Source organism: Bombina bombina, chromosome 1 (genome assembly GCF_027579735.1).
Source record: "Bombina bombina isolate aBomBom1 chromosome 1, aBomBom1.pri, whole genome shotgun sequence".
NCBI classification, from domain to species: domain Eukaryota; kingdom Metazoa; phylum Chordata; class Amphibia; order Anura; family Bombinatoridae; genus Bombina; species Bombina bombina.
This window is the reverse complement of record NC_069499.1, coordinates 168,284,264-168,302,397: the sequence shown is the minus strand read 5'-3', so window position 1 is coordinate 168,302,397 and position 18,134 is coordinate 168,284,264. Positions and strand designations below refer to the sequence as shown.

The window sequence follows — 18,134 nt, the reverse complement described above, 5'->3', positions numbered from 1 at the left end:
AGTCTACTGGTAAAAATACACCCCCAGAAAGAGACTGAGCTGAGCCGCAGGGCACTGCCAGTGAAATTACTAGGGACGGGGACTGTTGAGAAAGTTGAGGCATGTCTAGGGCAGCAGAGTCCTGAAAGGTAGAGGGCTCTGAGGGGTTAACATATTTAGAAACAGCAGACATTTTAGTTTTAGTTGGTTGTACTTAATTGTTAGATAAGACTGATTATTTGGCTCTAGAATATCACAGATCTCTAAATATTCTAATACCTAACTAAAATTAAAACATAACATTTATTAATCAAACTTTGCTTAAAATTTGCGGAAAAGAAAGTGTGATTTAAAAACACAAACTAAAGTTGGTGAAACTATATTAAATAGATCGAGTAACAGGCTAGTGGGGTCGTTATGGGGTTTTAGATCACACCTATGTAAAGGTTATGAACTAAATTACAAAGTCAAATTTAGTATATTCAGGAGAGTTAGGGTAATAACTATATAGGTTGTTTACTCCGGAAGTGAGTAATGTTCAACTATAGGTATATTTAATAACCAATTATACCAGGTTGACTAGCGAGTATATTGTGAGTAAATATCAGGCCATACTGGAAATAATAGTAATGAAATATTGGTTATAAAATTATATATGTTGTGCAATTACCTACTGTTATTGTCCGTTGGGAAGAACAAGTTATAAAATAGTGGATTTAGAATAATGGATAGTTGGAATATCCTTTATTGAACATTAAGTTTTGTTATGATTACTCAGTGTTTAATAATATAGAAAAAGAGGAGGTTGTCCTTTGTTAAACATTAAATTCTATTAGTTGAATTATATTAATATAAACACTCTGAGTTATTGAGAATGTCCTTGCCCTTTGTTATTACCAAGTATTGGCTGTTCTGAGAAAGTATTACTCAGATCCTATGTTAGTATAGTATAATCTAGATAGGGTTATCTATGTCTTAAATTGATTATCCAGTTAGTCGATTAACTCTATCAATTTTATTCCTTGCAGTTTTATGCTGTAGGTGATTTAAAATATATAGATAGTGAGTGGATTGTGCAAAGGTTGTATCCTTTATTTAATTTGTACTGCATCAAAGGAGAATCGTAGCTTGTGTTGTATAGGATTGAGTTTTTCACATCGTCTGAGTTTATTGACTTGACAGTAGATTTAGGTACATTTGTATGAATGTTGTTATATAGGACTCCGATTATGTTTATTATTGTGTATTTTCCTGGGCTCAAAGCGCCTTTCCCAGTGCTTAGAATACAAGGTAATATTGGTAGTGCTTGTAATTGTATATTGAAGGGTTAAATTAGTAGTGCTTGTAATTGTTTGTTTAATTTTAATACATTGTAGCAAACACCCTTCCTTTGTATCATAGTATTTGTATTTCAACACTGCTTTGACTAAATTCTGGCACACTGATTATTAATGTAACCTCTCATCCAGTTACAATATTATAGTATTATATGTGCTTGGGCAGTAAGGAATTAGATTGTATACTGTTGCTCATTTATTCACAACAGATTGGTAAGAATTGCTAATCTTACACACACACACACGGTAACTGGAATTATCCTATATTTTGTAACGTAAATTCCGGGATATTTTACAAAGGCATTTGTGCAAATTTAAACATAGGTAACACAACCTCTCAGTACGTAACTGGTAGCTGATTAACTACAAAAGAGTAAATAAATCCGGTTATACATTAATTGGTGTTACCTCGAGTAATCCCCTCAATATACAATGACAGTATTAACAAACCACTGAAGTAGAATATGAAATAATACACGGTGCCTGGTAATAGGATTTTAGCGCATAAAGTGTCAAGCTGATTAACCGCTAAGGTAGTATTACTTGCAAGCGGTAGCTAGATCCACCATTGCACCTGTTTAAATTATGGTTCAGAGGTTTCTAAAATATACTAGGAGTAATACCCCATAACGAAAGTACACTTAAATTAAGTTACTATATGTATAGCCTGTTTATATAAAAAATCGTCATGGTTCACCAATTAAAGTAAGCAGCTAAAATACAGGAGCTCGCAACGACTCCTCACCAATTCCCTAACATGTTTCGCCGTCTAACACGGCTTTTTCAAAGGGTTATCGCGATTGCACTGTTTGCTTTCGTCTTTTAAACCCGATCGTCGGTAGGCTCCGCCTTGTGGGAAGCAACGTTCAAATTACGTAATGATGAAGTATCTAACGTGGTCTAAGTGAATTCTGGGTAATGTAGTTGTTAAGGGAAAAGGATACCCAGCGGTAAAATCACCTATTCTCTCCAGCCATATGATATTAGTGGGTCTATATTGTAACAATTTCTACTCACTCTAATCAAACAATAGTGAGTGATACTGGGCATTAAGGATTGCTGTTGTCTATTAATGTGGATTACGTAAACATATATGTCATCTCAGATCTTTTGTTCAAGAGTAAGGTATTGATTGTAAATTTACTTAATAAATATTTATTCATCTTTATTTCATGAAGAAGATTTAATGACTTCGTTTATATGATATTTAAAAAAGGTCTAGTTCATCATCTGCCTGATTCTTGGAATCAATGTTTGTTTGAGGAATTTAGTCACTAAAAATAAATTAGTAAAATTGATGTGCCTTTGTTACAATAATAATTAATATACTACATCGTGCCTATATTGAACCCTAAAGTATGTGCAACTAATATGTTGTGAATAAAGTACCGAGATGTGATGTAAGGAGGACAAAACTATGATGAAAGAAGAAAGGAACTGTGGGTCATGACTGAAAGAATAATTATAATAGTGATACATGGGTGTTTGATGTGAATAAAGTACTGAGATGTGGTGTGAGGACGACGGAACTATAATGAAAGAAGAAAGAAACTGTGGGTCTTGACTGAAAGAATAATTATAATTATTCTTTCAGTCATGACCCACAGTTCCTTTCTTCTTTCATCATAGTTTTGTCCTCCTTACATCACATCTCGGTACTTTATTCACAACATATTAGTTGCACATACTTTAGGGTTCAATATAGGCACGATGTAGTATATTAATTATTATTGTAACAAAGGCACATCAATTTTAATTTATTTTTAGTGACTAACTTTAATTATACTATATTTATATATGCATTTGTTATCCCCCAAATGTTCATTCCTCAAACAAACATTGATTCCAAGAATTAGGCAGATGATGAACTAGACCTTTTTTTAAATATCATATGAACGAAGTCATTAAATCTTCTTCATGAAATAAAGATGAATAAATATTTATTAAGTAAATTTACAATCAATACCTTACTCTTGAACAAAAGATCTGAGATGACATATATGTGTACGTAATCCACATTAATAGACAACAGCAATCCTTAATGCCCAGTATCACTCACTATTGTTTGATTAGAGTGAGTAGAAATTGTTACAATATAGACCCACTAATATCATATGGCTGGAGAGAATAGGCGATTTTACCGCTGGGTATCCTTTTCCCTTAACAACTACATTACCCAGAATTCACTTAGACCACGTTAGATACTCCATCATTACGTAATTTGAACGTTGCTTCCCACAAGGCGGAGCCTACCGACGATCGGGTTTAAAAGACGAAAGCAAACAGTGCAATCGCGATAACCCTTTGAAAAAGCCGTGTTAGACGGCGAAACATGTTAGGGACTTAGGGAATTGGCGAGGAGTCGTTGCGAGCTCCTGTATTTTAGCTGCTTACTTTAATTGGTGAACCATGACGATTTTTTATATAAACAGGCTATACATATAGTAACTTAATTTAAGTGTACTTTCATTATGTGGTATTACTCCTAGTATATTTTAGAAACCTCTGAACCATAATTTAAACAGGTGCAATGGTGGATCTAGCTACCGCTTGCAAGTAATACTACCTTAGCGGTTAATCAGCTTGACACTTTATGCGCTAAAATCCTATTACCAGGCACCGTGTATTATTTCATATTCTACTTCAGTGGTTTGTTAATACTGTCATTGTATATTGAGGGGATTACTCGAGGTAACACCAATTAATGTATAACCGGATTTATTTACTCTTTTGTAGTTAATCAGCTACCAGTTACGTACTGAGAGGTTGTGTTACCTATGTTTAAATTTGCACAAATGCCTTTGTAAAATATCCCGGAATTTACGTTACAAAATATAGGATAATTCCAGTTACCGTGTGTGTGTGTAAGATTAGCAATTCTTACCAATCTGTTGTGAATAAATGAGCAACAGTATACAATCTAATTCCTTACTGCCCAAGCACATATAATACTATAATATTGTAACTGGATGAGAGGTTACATTAATAATCAGTCTGCCAGCACTACCAATCAGCACTACCAATATTACCTTGTATTCTAAGCACTGGGAAAGGCGCTTTGAGCCCAGGAAAATACACAATAATAAACATAATCGGAGTCCTATATAACAACATTCATACAAATGTACCTAAATCTACTGTCAAGTCAATAAACTCAGACGATGTGAAAAACTCAATCCTATACAACACAAGCTACGATTCTCCTTTGATGCAGTACAAATTAAATAAAGGATACAACCTTTGCACCATCCACTCACTATCTATATATTTAAAATCACCTACAGCATAAAACTGCAAGGAATAAAATTGATAGAGTTAATCGACTAACTGGATAATCAATTTAAGACATAGATAACCCTATCTAGATTATACTACACTAACATAGGATCTGAGTAATACTTTTTCAGAACAGCCAATACTTGGTAATAACAAAGGGCAAGGACATTCTCAATAACTCAGAGTGTTTATATTAATATAATTCAACTAATAGAATTTAATGTTTAACAAAGGACAACCTCCTCTTTTTCTATATTATTAAACACTGAGTAATCATAACAAAACTTAATGTTCAATAAAGGATATTCCAACTATCCATTATTCTAAATCCACTATTTTATAACTTGTTCTTCCCAACGGACAAGAACGGTAGGTAATTGCACAACCTATATAATTTTATAACCAATATTTCATTACTATTATTTCCAGTATGGCCTTTACATAGGTGTGATCTAAAACCCCATAACGACCCCACTAGCCTGTTACTCGATTTATTTGATATAGTTTCACCAACTTTAGTTTGTGTTTTTAAATCACACTTTCTTTTCCGCAAATTTAAAGCAAAGTTTGATTAATAAACGTTATGTTTTAATTTTAGTTAGGTATTAGAATATTTAGAGATCTGTTATATTCTAGAGCCAAATAATCAGTCTTATCTAACAATTAAGTACAACCAACTATATACATATAGCTCTTGAGTGCTATAAGTGTACTCTTTCTAGTGGTTATCTCTTTAACCACTATTTATCTATCAAAGTCCATAATTAGTACTTAGCACCACTGACTCCAATACTCGATATATAGTGATCTGGTATATATTACGGATCACCCTATACAGAGAGATTTAGAGCTTTTTTTAACCAATAAGTAGTGCCATTGGTTTTCTTCTTTTTTCATTTTAGTTTTAGTTTTTGTCTGCAACATGGAAGTTAAGCATGTGGAACATAATTGAGCAGAGGGGATCACATGGGCCTCTTCACAAAATAAACATTTGTCTAAATGTAAAGAAATATTAGAATCCCTTTCCATAAAGTCTTCCATACTGAGGTAAACGAAATCACCACAGAAAAAAAGATAAAAACATAAATTATGCTTACCTGATCATTTTCTTTTCTTCTGATGGAAAGAGTCCACAGCTGCATTCATTACTTTTGGGAAATAAGAACCTGGCCACCAGGAGGAGGCAAAGACACCCCAGCCAAAGGCTCAAACACTCCTCCCACTTCCCTCATCCCCTAGTCATTCTGCAGAGGAACAAGAAACAGTAGAAGAAATATCAGGGTGAAAAAGGTGCCAGAAGAATGAAAAACAAGAAGCCCCACAAAAAAAAAAAAAAAACGGGTGGAGAGCAATTATCAGGTAAGCATAATTTATGTCTTACTTCCTAAATGGAAAGAGTCCACAGCTGCATTACTTTTGGGAAAACAATACCAAAGCTATAGAGGACACTGAATGCCAAAACGGGAGGGTACAATAGGCGGCCCATTCTGAGGGCACCAGGCCTGAAATCACTACCCAACAAAAAAAAACTGCTTCGTCCGAAGCCGAGAAAACAGGAAGGGAAAAGGCCCCAAGGACACTGACCAGCAGATAACCCAGAAGCCTAGCTAGAGACCACAACATCAGACTCAACTGAGCGAACAGTCCTCCGGGAGACACCATCGCCCAACAGTCGGTCCCCCACCACATAACCTTCACTAGCGAAGGGAACCCCAGACGAAACTCACAAAGGAATAAGGCAAGGAAGAACCAAACAGAAACCGAAAGGTTACCACAAATGCCATAAAAGGAAAAACTCCCAAATCAAACCAAGCTTGCAAGACCTAAATGGGACCTGACAATAAGGGGAGGCAACTCCCAATCCAAATGGAAACCACAAGGTTTAGAACCAGGTAGCAGAACAGAGAAAAGGTTCTCCCAACATCCTGCAAATAATTGGAACAGTTAGCTAGCACACGATCAAGGCGCAAACAGCTGCAGCTGGTTTCAAAGAGCAACCCTTCACTTGCCAGGCAGCAAGTCAACCAGCGCCTAGGAACAACTGAAAACGGAGACAAAACCTCATCCGAAATCAGAACACTGAAGTATTCAGGCAAAAGTACATGCAGTAGACCCAGACGAAGGTAAACACCTGAGTCAAAAACACACAGCCATCCTCAGGATGACATAGAAGAAATACTTGCTAGAAGCGGCTACCCAATGTAGAGTGCTAAACCCCCACTACAGAAGGCACACTCTAGGCAACCAAAAACGCCAGACCTACACATAGGTCTAGAAAATATAAGGAGAGCCCAGAACCTCAACAAGGACCAATGAGCCCCCAAGATCCGAGAAGAACAACGGATCTCAGGACCTACCTACAGCCCGGCCAGCCCAAGCATCGGCAGTCCTGAAACTAGGGGGCCAGAAAAACCCCAGCTCAAAAAACAAGCGGAAAAAAATGGCACAGGTATTACAACAGTGCTCGGCTGCCAACCCGAAACACCACATGGAGACCGTCGACAAGGCCGTAGAGCTAGAGATCTAGCTAGCGCCTAACAGACTCAAGGCAGAGCCAGCAACTCTCTCCAGATGGACAGAACAACCCAGTGAGTGTACCTCTCTCCGAAATAGGATATCCCGTCTGTCCCAACCTCCTGAAGACAGGAGAAACCCTAAGATAGGGACCACACTTCTGAAAGAAGGATATACGCCCCCCCCCCACAAGACAAAGGGGGCCGGAAAAGGGGTCTGAAGGACAGAGCACCTGCCCCCAGGACACAGCCATAAGCTGAACCAAGAGAACAAATCTCCAACGCCCTACATGGAAGGAATCCCCTAAAGATTTAAACTGGCTAGCACACAGACAAGGTGCCATAGCTGCAGTTCCACAGCTTGCAGAGCAGCAAAGCCATCACACTATTTCAGAAAGACGAATAAGGAAAACCGACCAATAGGCAAAAAGCAAGCCCAAGGGGCATCGGCACCCAGAAAAACCTGGCCAACTAAACCAGTTCAACTAGCCCAACCAAAGGACCCAGCCCAAGTTTCCTGAAACTGGGGAGACCCAGCCAGCTCTAGATCCTAACAGTGTGGTACAACTCGCAACGGGATCCACAAAGGAAACGCAGAGTGAGAACCTCAGCCACCGGAAGAACCAGAGCGAGGAGAGGTCCGAGACCCAAAACAAACAAGAAGCCGGAACTAAAATCCCCCTTCCGATCTAAAAACCATACCCCCAGGAGATAACCATAAATACAATGTCCAAAATGGACAACGAGAAAAACTTGCAAGTCCCGACCAAAGACGAAACCATCCCTTGCCAGAGTCCAACGCTCCAAGGAGCTAGGGGAGCAAAGACCAAAACAAGGTCACTAGAGCCCTAGGCGGAAACAGCCACAAGACGACCAAGAACAAGGGGATACCTCGAGGACAAAGTCACTCAAGCACAGGATAGTCTCCACATCACCCCCATAAAATCAGAGGAGAAGATGAAAGAAGGATGCGGAGCATTCCCCACAGGGAAGAAACCCTAACAGAGATCAAGGAGACCACACTGTCCATGTCCCTTCAAAGGAACCAACTCCTGTATGGAACCAGGTCCCCCTAAAGAACCTGAGGAGCGGACAAAGTCTGAAAGGTTTCAAGAAGAGAACCACAGCAGGAACAAGACCAAGGACAATTCCAAAGCCATAGAACCGCCCAAAACGGCGGGAAGGAGGCGCTAGGCCCCCAATCCTCCCAAGAGAGGAAAGAAACTCTAGGCTCCGAGGAAATCGGAGCAAGGAGAGTGACGCAGCGGAACTCCACTGACCCTGTCAACCAGATTGAAGGCCAAATAAGGACTGACACAATCCCCCTGCATACGAATCCTTTTAGAGTGTTTAGCTGAACTTGTAAAGAAAAACAAGAAAAAACACAAATAATAATGTGAGCACCCCACCGGACCAGCCAGGCAGAACAGGCACCACGTGTCTGAATAAGCCACATGACAGAAGATCTGAATCCCAGCAGGAATAGCCGCAGCTGGGGTCATAACTGTCAAGTTGCCTAAATCTGTCAGAAAGACAAACATAAGACTAACGTGTCCCTTAAACTTCCGAAGAAGCAACCAGAGAGAATCGATCCCAGAAGTCCTCGAAAGAAACACATAATCAAAAATAAAAGACAACCTAACCGGATAAAAGCAAATATAAGGCAACCCGTAGGTTAAAGCCCAGGAAGAAAACAGGTATACACGCAGGGACAGCCAAACGGAACCCTGCGCTTCCAACAAAAAACTGGGAAAGATCTCAAGAAGCAGACATTTTGGAAATTATGTCATCCCCCTCATGTCTAATGAGGTGAGCCATTCGAAGTAGAATACTGCAGATTCCAGTATCCGTTAAGGATAGGATCCTCCAATAAGTCAAAAACGTGTCTAAGTAAAACGCGAAGACGCGCTATTCTGTAATGAAATGCACAACACTCAGGGACAGCTACACCCGCAGGGAACTGTATAGGCCCATCCAAGGCCAGTAGACCCGGGACGATCGGGCAGGAGCAAAAACGCAAATAAACGTCTGGACTTTGCAGACGTATAATCGCCAAAAATATGTGAAAGCGAAAATGAGCTGCAACCTCCGGGGGGAACAAGTCGCCCTGTAAAGGAGGGATAAACATAATCTGGGTTACCCGCATGTGTAGTAGTAGGGAGCGGTAGGGAACTCGCCTCTCGGAGGACAGAACTCCCAAAGGCGGATGGCTCAGTAGACCCCTGATTCCCCGAGCCCGAGGAACAGGGCACTCTAATACGGCATATCAAACATAACATGATTGACCTGTGTCAATGGGGCCAATTTGCATTCTTCACAAGTCGAAGAATCTGAAATTTGAACAGTCTCAGCATCAGAATCCTCCATAACTAGATAGAGAATATAATAATAATGGACTATAGAAAAAACCAAGATACAAAAAGGAGCCTCACTGAGGCCATATATATATATATATATATATATATATATATATATATAATTAACTCCCGCAAGATAGTTACAGAACATTCTGATGAAGTAAAATGAAACAATTTTACCGGAATCTACGCCGTGGAACAGGAACACGGCCCTTCAAGTGTGACCAATAGTAGCAGCACCTCCGCCATGGACTTGAGAAAAGAAAGCAGGCAGCGAAGCAAAGTTCGACAATGCTGATTGCTTGTGGAGCTGTTAATATGAGTCGGGATAGTTTCGCAGAAAGACTCTCCCTGCATCTCCGGACTCTAACGTTCAATCCAGGCCCTCACTGAGAGACTGATAGGATTACTTAAAGCTCCCGTCTCATGTCGAAGAGTACTACCCTCCATAAGAGACAAAACAAACTTCTGACACTTCTCTGCCAACATCCTGGGACGAAGGGCAAAGAATGACTGGGGGGTGAGGTTAGTGGGAGGAGTATTTAAGCCTTTGGCTGGGGTGTCTTTGCCTCCTCCTGGTGGCCAGGTTCTTATTTCCCAAAAGTAATGAATACAGCTGTGGACTCTTTCCATTTAGGAAGAAAAATACAATTGTTAATACTATCTTTATATTTTATTAAAATATTGCTATAATTAGGGGAATATTAAATCCAGAACATATATATCAAACCGGATCACAGAAAAAAAATAACTGATAAATATAACATTTCTTTAGCAAAATTATTGCCTATGCCCAGGAGGATGCTAAGTCCGGAGTAGATTATCAGAACCGGATCAAAAAAATGATAAATACAGGCACCTATATAACCACAGCAAGGATGGGGCAACACCAGCTATATAACTGGCAATCCAACTACTGTGACATTCACAGATCTCCTCAAAAGTTCCAGTTTTAAACATCTGAGTTCAGCCTTCAGTGCCTTAGCTTGCTGAACTATAAACAATTGCTTGTGATATGTGCAAAACAATTCCCCCATAATAAAGCGATCCATATTAAAGGAGCCCTCAGACCTGACAGCCTCTGTCCCTAGGTCAGCGGTGCCCCTGTAATGAATCCTGCCAAAATGTACAACTTATCAGCTAGGATTAAGAATTGTAATAAGTCCTAGGCTCCATAAGGGAAATAAGAGATATTTAACTCTCAAGGTGCCTTGTGCCTTCCAACCTGTGAAAGAAAAGAGCACTTACCTTGGAGCCTCTACTGTGGGGCAGACACAGTCTTCTAGGTCTGACAGATCCATCTAGACTTCTGACAGGGACCTGAAGTTGAAGGAAAGCAGAGTAACTAATCCTGGTTGCCGGGTGGGTTTAGCATAGATTGCTGGAGAGAGAACAGAGAAGCCTCCCTGCGAACTCCAGCAGCTAACAGCTACCAATACTCATTCTTACTCAAGAGGATTAATTGGACACAGCATTACCCCAGTCCTACTTGAAGAGAAGCTACCCATTAGAGTTTCTTTTCTTCAGAGCACTATCTTTGCTTCCTCCTTGTTACAGAGGCAAAGAATGATTGGGGAGTATGGGAAGTGGGAGGGATACTTAAGCTTTGCTGGGTATCTTTGCCTCCTACTGGTGGCCAGGAGTTCAATTTCCCATCAGTAATTGAATGACATCGTGGACTCTCCATGCCATTGGAAAGAAAGTGTATACTTATCTTATAACCACAAAGCATAACTAACAATACCAGGAGCAACTATTTACAGATTGTACTTTTAGAATGATGAACTTGATGCCAACTATGTTAACTTTCCATTCACCATGGAGTTTTTGCTCCAAATATAAACATAAATTAGCAGTTTAAAGGGAAGAGTAGATTTTTAACTAAAACTTTAATTTCCAATTTTACTAATAAGCAAAAAAACATAATTTATGCTTACCTGATAAATTTATTTCTCTTGTAGTGTATCCAGTCCACGGATCATCCATTACTTGTGGGATATTCTCCTTCCCAACAGGAAGTTCCAAGAGGATCACCCACAGCAGAGCTGCTACATAGCTCCTCCCCTCACTGCCATATCCAGTCATTCGACCGAAACAAGACGAGAAAGGAGAAACCATAGGGTGCAGTGGTGACTGTAGTTTAATTAAAATTTAGACCTGCCTTAAAAGGACAGGGCGGGCCATGGACTGGATACACTACAAGAGAAATAAATTTATCAGGTAAGCATAAATTATGTTTTCTCTTGTTAAGTGTATCCAGTCCACGGATCATCCATTACTTGTGGGATACCAATACCAAAGCTAAAGTACACGGATGATGGGAGGGACAAGGCAGGAACTTAAACGGAAGGAACCACTGCCTGTAGAACCTTTCTCCCAAAAACAGCCTCCGAAGAAGCAAAAGTGTCAAATTTGTAAAATTTTGAAAATCTGTTCAACAGAGGCCTCATTTTTAAAGGCCCAGGTGGAAGCCACAGCTCTAGTAGAATGAGCTGTAATCCTTTCAGGGGGCTGCTGTCCAGCAGTCTCATAGGCTAAGCGTATAATGCTCCGAAGCCAAAAGGAGAGAGAGGTTGCCGAAGCTTTTTGACCTCTCCTCTGTCCAGAGTAAACGACAAACAGGGCAGATGTTTGACGAAAATCTTGAGTAGCCTGTAAGTAAAACTTCAAGGCATGGACTACGTCCAGATTATGCAAAAGACGTTCCTTCTTTGAAGAAGGATTAGGACACAATGATGGAACAACAATCTCTTGATATTCCTGTTAGAAACCACCTTAGGTAAAAACTCAGGTTTGGTACGCAGAACTACCTTGTCTGAATGAAAAATCAGATAAGGAGAATCACAATGTAAGGCAGATAACTCAGATACTCTTCGAGCCGAGGAAATAGCCATCAAAAACAGAACTTTCCAAGATAAAATTTTAATATCAATGGAATGAAGGGGTTCAAACGGAACTCCCTGAAGAACTTTAAGAACCAAGTTTAAGCTCCACGGGGGAGCAACAGTTTTAAACACAGGCTTAATCCTAACCAAAGCCTGACAAAATGCCTGGACGTCTGGAACTTCTGCCAGACGCTTGTGCAAAAGAATAGACAGAGCAGAGATCTGTCCTTTTAAAGAACTAGCTGATAAGCCTTTGTCCAAACCCTCTTGGAGAAAGGACAATATCCTAGGAATCCTAACCTTACTCCATGAGTAACTCTTGGATTCACACCAATAAAGATATTTACGCCATATCTTATGGTAGATTTTCCTGGTGACAGGCTTCCGTGCCTGTATTAAGGTATCAATGACTGACTCGGAGAAGCCACGCCTTGATAGAATCAAGCGTTCAATCTCCATGCAGTCAGTCTCAGAGAAATTAGATTTGGATGATTGAAAGGACCTTGTATTAGAAGGTCCTGCCTCAGAGGCAGAGTCCATGGTGGAAGAGATGACATGTCCACTAGGTCTGCATACCAGGTCCTGCGCGGCCACACAGGCGCTATCAGAATCACAGATGCTCTCTCCTGTTTGATTTTGGCAATCAGTAGAGGGAGCAGAGGAAACGGTGGAAACACATAGGCCAGGTTGAAGAACCAAGGAGCTGCTAGAGCATCTATCAGCGTTGCTCCGGGGTCCCTGGACCTGGATCCGTAACAAGGAAGCTTGGCGTTCTGACGAGACGCCATGAGATCCAGTTCTGGTTTGCCCCAACGATGGACCAGTTGAGCAAACACCTCCGGATGGAGTTCCCACTCCCCCGGATGAAAAGTCTGACGACTTAGAAAATCCGCCTCCCAGTTCTCTACGCCTGGGATGTGGATCGCTGACAGGTGGAAAGAGTCAGACTCTGCCCAGCGAATTATCTTTGAGACTTCTAATATCGCTAGGGAACTCCTGGTTCCCCCTTGATGGTTGATGTAAGCCACAGTCGTGATGTTGTCCGACTGAAATCTGATGAACCTCAGTGTTGCCAACTGAGGCCAAGCTAGAAGAGCACTGAATATTGCTCTTAACTCCAGAATATTTATTGGGAGGAGTTTCTCCTCCTGAGTCCACGATCCCTGAGCCTTCAGGGAGTTCCAGACTGCGCCCCAACCTAGAAGGCTGGCATCTGTTGTTACAATCATCCAATCTGGCCTGCGAAAGGTCATACCCTTGGACAGATGGACCCGAGATAGCCACCAGAGAAGAGAATCTCTGGTCTCTTGATCCAGATTTAGTAGAAGGGACAAATCCGAGTAATCCTCATTCCACTGACTTAGCATGCATAATTGCAGCGGTCTGAGATGCAGGCGCGCAAATGGCACTATGTCCATTGCCGCTACCATTAAGCCGATTACTTCCATGCACTGAGCCACTGACGGGCGTGGAATGGAATGAAGGACACGGCAAGCATTTAGAAATTTTGATAACCTGGACTCCGTCAGGTAAATTTTAATCTCTACAGAATCTATAAGAGTCCCTAGGAAGGAGACTCTTGTGAGTGGTGATAGAGAACTCTTTTCCACGTTCACCTTCCACCCATGCGACCTCAGAAATGCCAGAACTATCTCTGTATGAGACTTGGCAATTTGAAAGCTTGACGCCTGTATCAGGATGTCGTCTAGATACGGAGCCACCGCTATGCCTCGCGGTCTTAGAACCGCCAGAAGTGAGCCCAGAACCTTTGTAAAAATTCTCGGGGCAGTGGCCAACCCGAAGGGAAGAGCTACAAATTGGTAATGCCTGTCTAGAAAGGCAAACCTTAGGAACCGATGATGATCTTTGTGAATCGGTATGTGAAGGTAGGCATCCTTTAAGTCCACTGTGGTCATGTACTGACCCTCTTGGATCATGGGTAGGATGGTCCGAATAGTTTCCATTTTGAATGATGGAACTCTGAGGAATTTGTTTAAGATCTTTAGATCCAAGATTGGTCTGAAGGTTCCCTCTTTCTTGGGAACCACAAACAGATTTGAATAAAATCCCTGTCCTTGTTCCGTCCGCGGAACTGGATGGATCACTCCCATTACTAGGAGGTCTTGCACACAGCTTAGGAATGCCTCTTTCTTTATCTGGTTTGCTGATAACCTTGAAAGATGAAATCTCCCTTGTGGAGGAGAAGCTTTGAAGTCCAGAAGATATCCCTGAGATATGATCTCCAACGCCCAGGGATCCTGAACATCTCTTGCCCACGCCTGGGCGAAGAGAGAAAGTCTGCCCCCCACTAGATCCGTTTCCGGATAGGGGGCCGTTCCTTCATGCTGTCTTGGGGGCAGCAGCAGGCTTTCTGGCCTGCTTGCCCTTGTTCCAGGACTGGTTAGGTTTCCAGGCCTGTCTGGAATGAGCAACAGTTCCCTCTTGTTTTGAAGCGGAGGAAGTTGATGCTGCTCCTGCCTTGAAATTTCGAAAGGCACGAAAATTAGACTGTTTGGCCTTTGATTTGGCCCTGTCCTGAGGAAGGGTATGACCCTTGCCTCCAGTAATGTCAGCAATAATTTCCTTCAAGCCAGGCCCGAATAAGGTCTGCCCCTTGAAAGGAATGTTGAGTAATTTAGACTTTGAAGTCACGTCAGCTGACCAGGATTTAAGCCATAGCGCCCTACGCGCCTGGATGGCGAATCCGGAATTCTTAGCCGTTAGTTTAGTCAAATGAACAATGGCATCAGAAACAAATGAGTTAGCTAGCTTAAGCGTTCTAAGCTTGTCAATAATTTCATCCAATGGAGCTGTATGGATGGCCTCTTCCAGGGCCTCAAACCAGAATGCCGCCGCAGCAGTGACAGGCGCAATGCATGCAAGGGGCTGTAAAATAAAACCTTGTTGAATAAACATTTTCTTAAGGTAACCCTCCAATTTTTTATCCATTGGATCTGAAAAAGCACAACTGTCCTCAACCGGGATAGTGGTACGCTTTGCTAAAGTAGAAACTGTTCCCTCCACCTTAGGGACCGTCTGCCTTAAGTCCCGTGTAGTGGCGTCTATTGGAAACATTTTTCTAAATATAGGAGGTGGGGAAAAGGGCACACCGGGTCTATCCCACTGCTTGCTAATAATTTCTGTAAGCCTTTTAGGTATAGGAACAACGTCAGTACACACCGGCACCGCATAGTATCTATCCAGCCTACACAATTTCTCTGGAATTGCAACTGTGTTACAGTCATTCAGAGCAGCTAATACCTCCCCAAGCAATACACAGAGGTTCTCAAGCTTAAATTTAAAATTAGAAATCTCTGAATCAGGTTTCCCCGAGTCAGAGATGTCACCCACAGACTGAAGCTCTCCGTCCTCATGTTCTGCATACTGTGACGCAGTATCAGACATGGCTCTAACAGCATTTGCGCGCTCTGTATCTCTCCTAACCCCATAGCTATCGCGCTTGCCTCTGAATTCAGGCAATCTAGATAATACCTCTGACAGGGTATTATTCATGATTGCAGCCATGTCCTGCAAGGTAATCGCTATGGGCGTCCCTGATGTAATTGGCGCCATATTAGCGTGCGTCCCCTGAGCGGGAGGCGAAGGGTCTGACACGTGGGGAGAGTTAGTCGGCATAACTTCCCCCTCGACAGAACCCTCTGGTGATAATTCTTTTATAGATAAAGACTGATCTTTACTGTTTAAGGTGAAATCCATACATTTAGTACACATTCTCCTATGGGGCTCCACCATGGATTCAAACATAATGAACAAGTAGGTTCCTCTGTGTCAGACATGTTTAAACAGACTAGCAATGAGACTAGCAAGCTTGGAAAACACTTTAAAACAAGTTTACAAGCAATATAAAAAAACGTTACTGCGCCTTTAAGAAACACAAATTTTCTCCAAATTTTGAAATAACTGAAAAAATGCAGTTACACTAACGAAATTTTTACAGTGTATGTAATAAGTTAGCAGAGCATTGCACCCACTTGCAAATGGATGATTAACCCCTTAATACCAAAAACGGAATAACAAATGACAAAAACGTTTTTTAAACAGTCACAACAACTGCCACAGCTCTACTGTGGCTTTTTACCTCCCTCAATACGACTTTTGAAGCCTTTTGAGCCCTTCAGAGAAGTCCTGGATCATGCAGGAAGAAGCTGGATGTCTGTGTCTGTAATTTTTGCTGTGCAAAAAAGCGCTAAAATAGGCCCCTCCCACTCATATTACAACAGTGGGAAGCCTCAGGGAACTGTTTCTAGGCAAAATTCAAGCCAGCCATGTGGAAAAAACTAGGCCCCAATAAGTTTTATCACCAAACATATGTAAAAAACGATTAAACATGCCAGCAAACGTTTCAAAATACACTTTTATAAGAGTATGTATCTCTATTAATAAGCCTGATACCAGTCGCTATCATTGCATTTAAGGCTTTACTTACATTACTTCGGTATCAGCAGCATTTTCTAGCAAATTCCATCCCTAGAAAAATATTTTAACTGCACATACCTTATTGCAGGAAAACCGGCACGCTATTCCCCCTCGGAAGTTACCTCACTCCTCAGAATATGTGAGAACAGCAAAGGATCTTAGTTACTTCTGCTAAGATCATAGAAAACGCAGGCAGATTCTTCTTCTAAATACTGCCTGAGATAAACAGTACACTCCGGTACCATTTAAAAATAACAAACTTTTGATTGAAGAAATAAACTAAGTATAAAACACCACAGTCCTCTTACGACCTCAATCTTAGTTGAGAGTTGCAAGAGAATGACTGGATATGGCAGTGAGGGGAGGAGCTATGTAGCAGCTCTGCTGTGGGTGATCCTCTTGCAACTTCCTGTTGGGAAGGAGAATATCCCACAAGTAATGGATGATCCGTGGACTGGATACACTTAACAAGAGAAATGCATTTATAAAAGAATTCCAATAATTTTATACTGGTAGATTATAAAGTCTGTAATTGGCTGTACAGTGAAAATCCTTTGAGATTGTTGCTTTATAAACTAATTTATACAGTATATGCCCCTAACAGGCCTCAGCAGAGAACGAAGAAGAAGACCAGGCTTTGAGAAATAAGGGAATCCTATGTTACATCATAGTGGCAAATATTAATTTATTGAAATCAAAACTTTACAATTATTTCTTCAATATTTAAACACCTCATATAATTAAAAAGCATTTTCTCATTCTCCGGTTTATTTTTGCAATAAATACATAATTATATTTAGGTTATAAGTACTCCCTTTAAGCCTCTTAAACATAGTCTTCTCATTACAAATATATACTATAAATAATGAGATTGTAAAATGCAATGCATAAATATGCAGGAAAAGATTTCACGTTATAAAATACATTAAAAACATTAAAGCAAAAAGTATGCAACAGTCATTTTATTAAAGTGATGGTAAACTATATATAAACTGCCACAGGCTACTGCTTTAAGCACAACCGCTTATTTTGTTTTTTAAATAAGTATTCATTGCAAAAAGTAGTTTTATATAACACCATTGTTTTTCCTTCTTTCCCCCTTTTTTTTTTGAGTCCTGCATCCGAGTGACGTATAGAGCAGTCCCAACCTCTCTGTACGTCATAGTTGTTGAGCGTTCCAGAGAAAGAGTATTTTAATGCACATGCACTGTAAATGTGTACTCATCCAAGTAAACAGCGGATCACGGTGTCAAGCGTTTACTTTGCCGGCAACATAAAATTAGCGACTGAATCAACTGAATCATAGCGCAATAATTTAGGAACATAATTTTAATTTAAAGGTATAACTAA

General features: G+C 40.7%; 1 protein-coding gene across 1 annotated transcript in view; it reads right to left on the bottom strand.

Moving 5' to 3' along the window:
- The window catches only part of EIF2AK4 (eukaryotic translation initiation factor 2 alpha kinase 4), a 396,156-nt gene that overhangs the window by 124,813 nt on the left and 253,209 nt on the right, over positions 1-18,134 (bottom strand). The window lies entirely within an intron of this gene.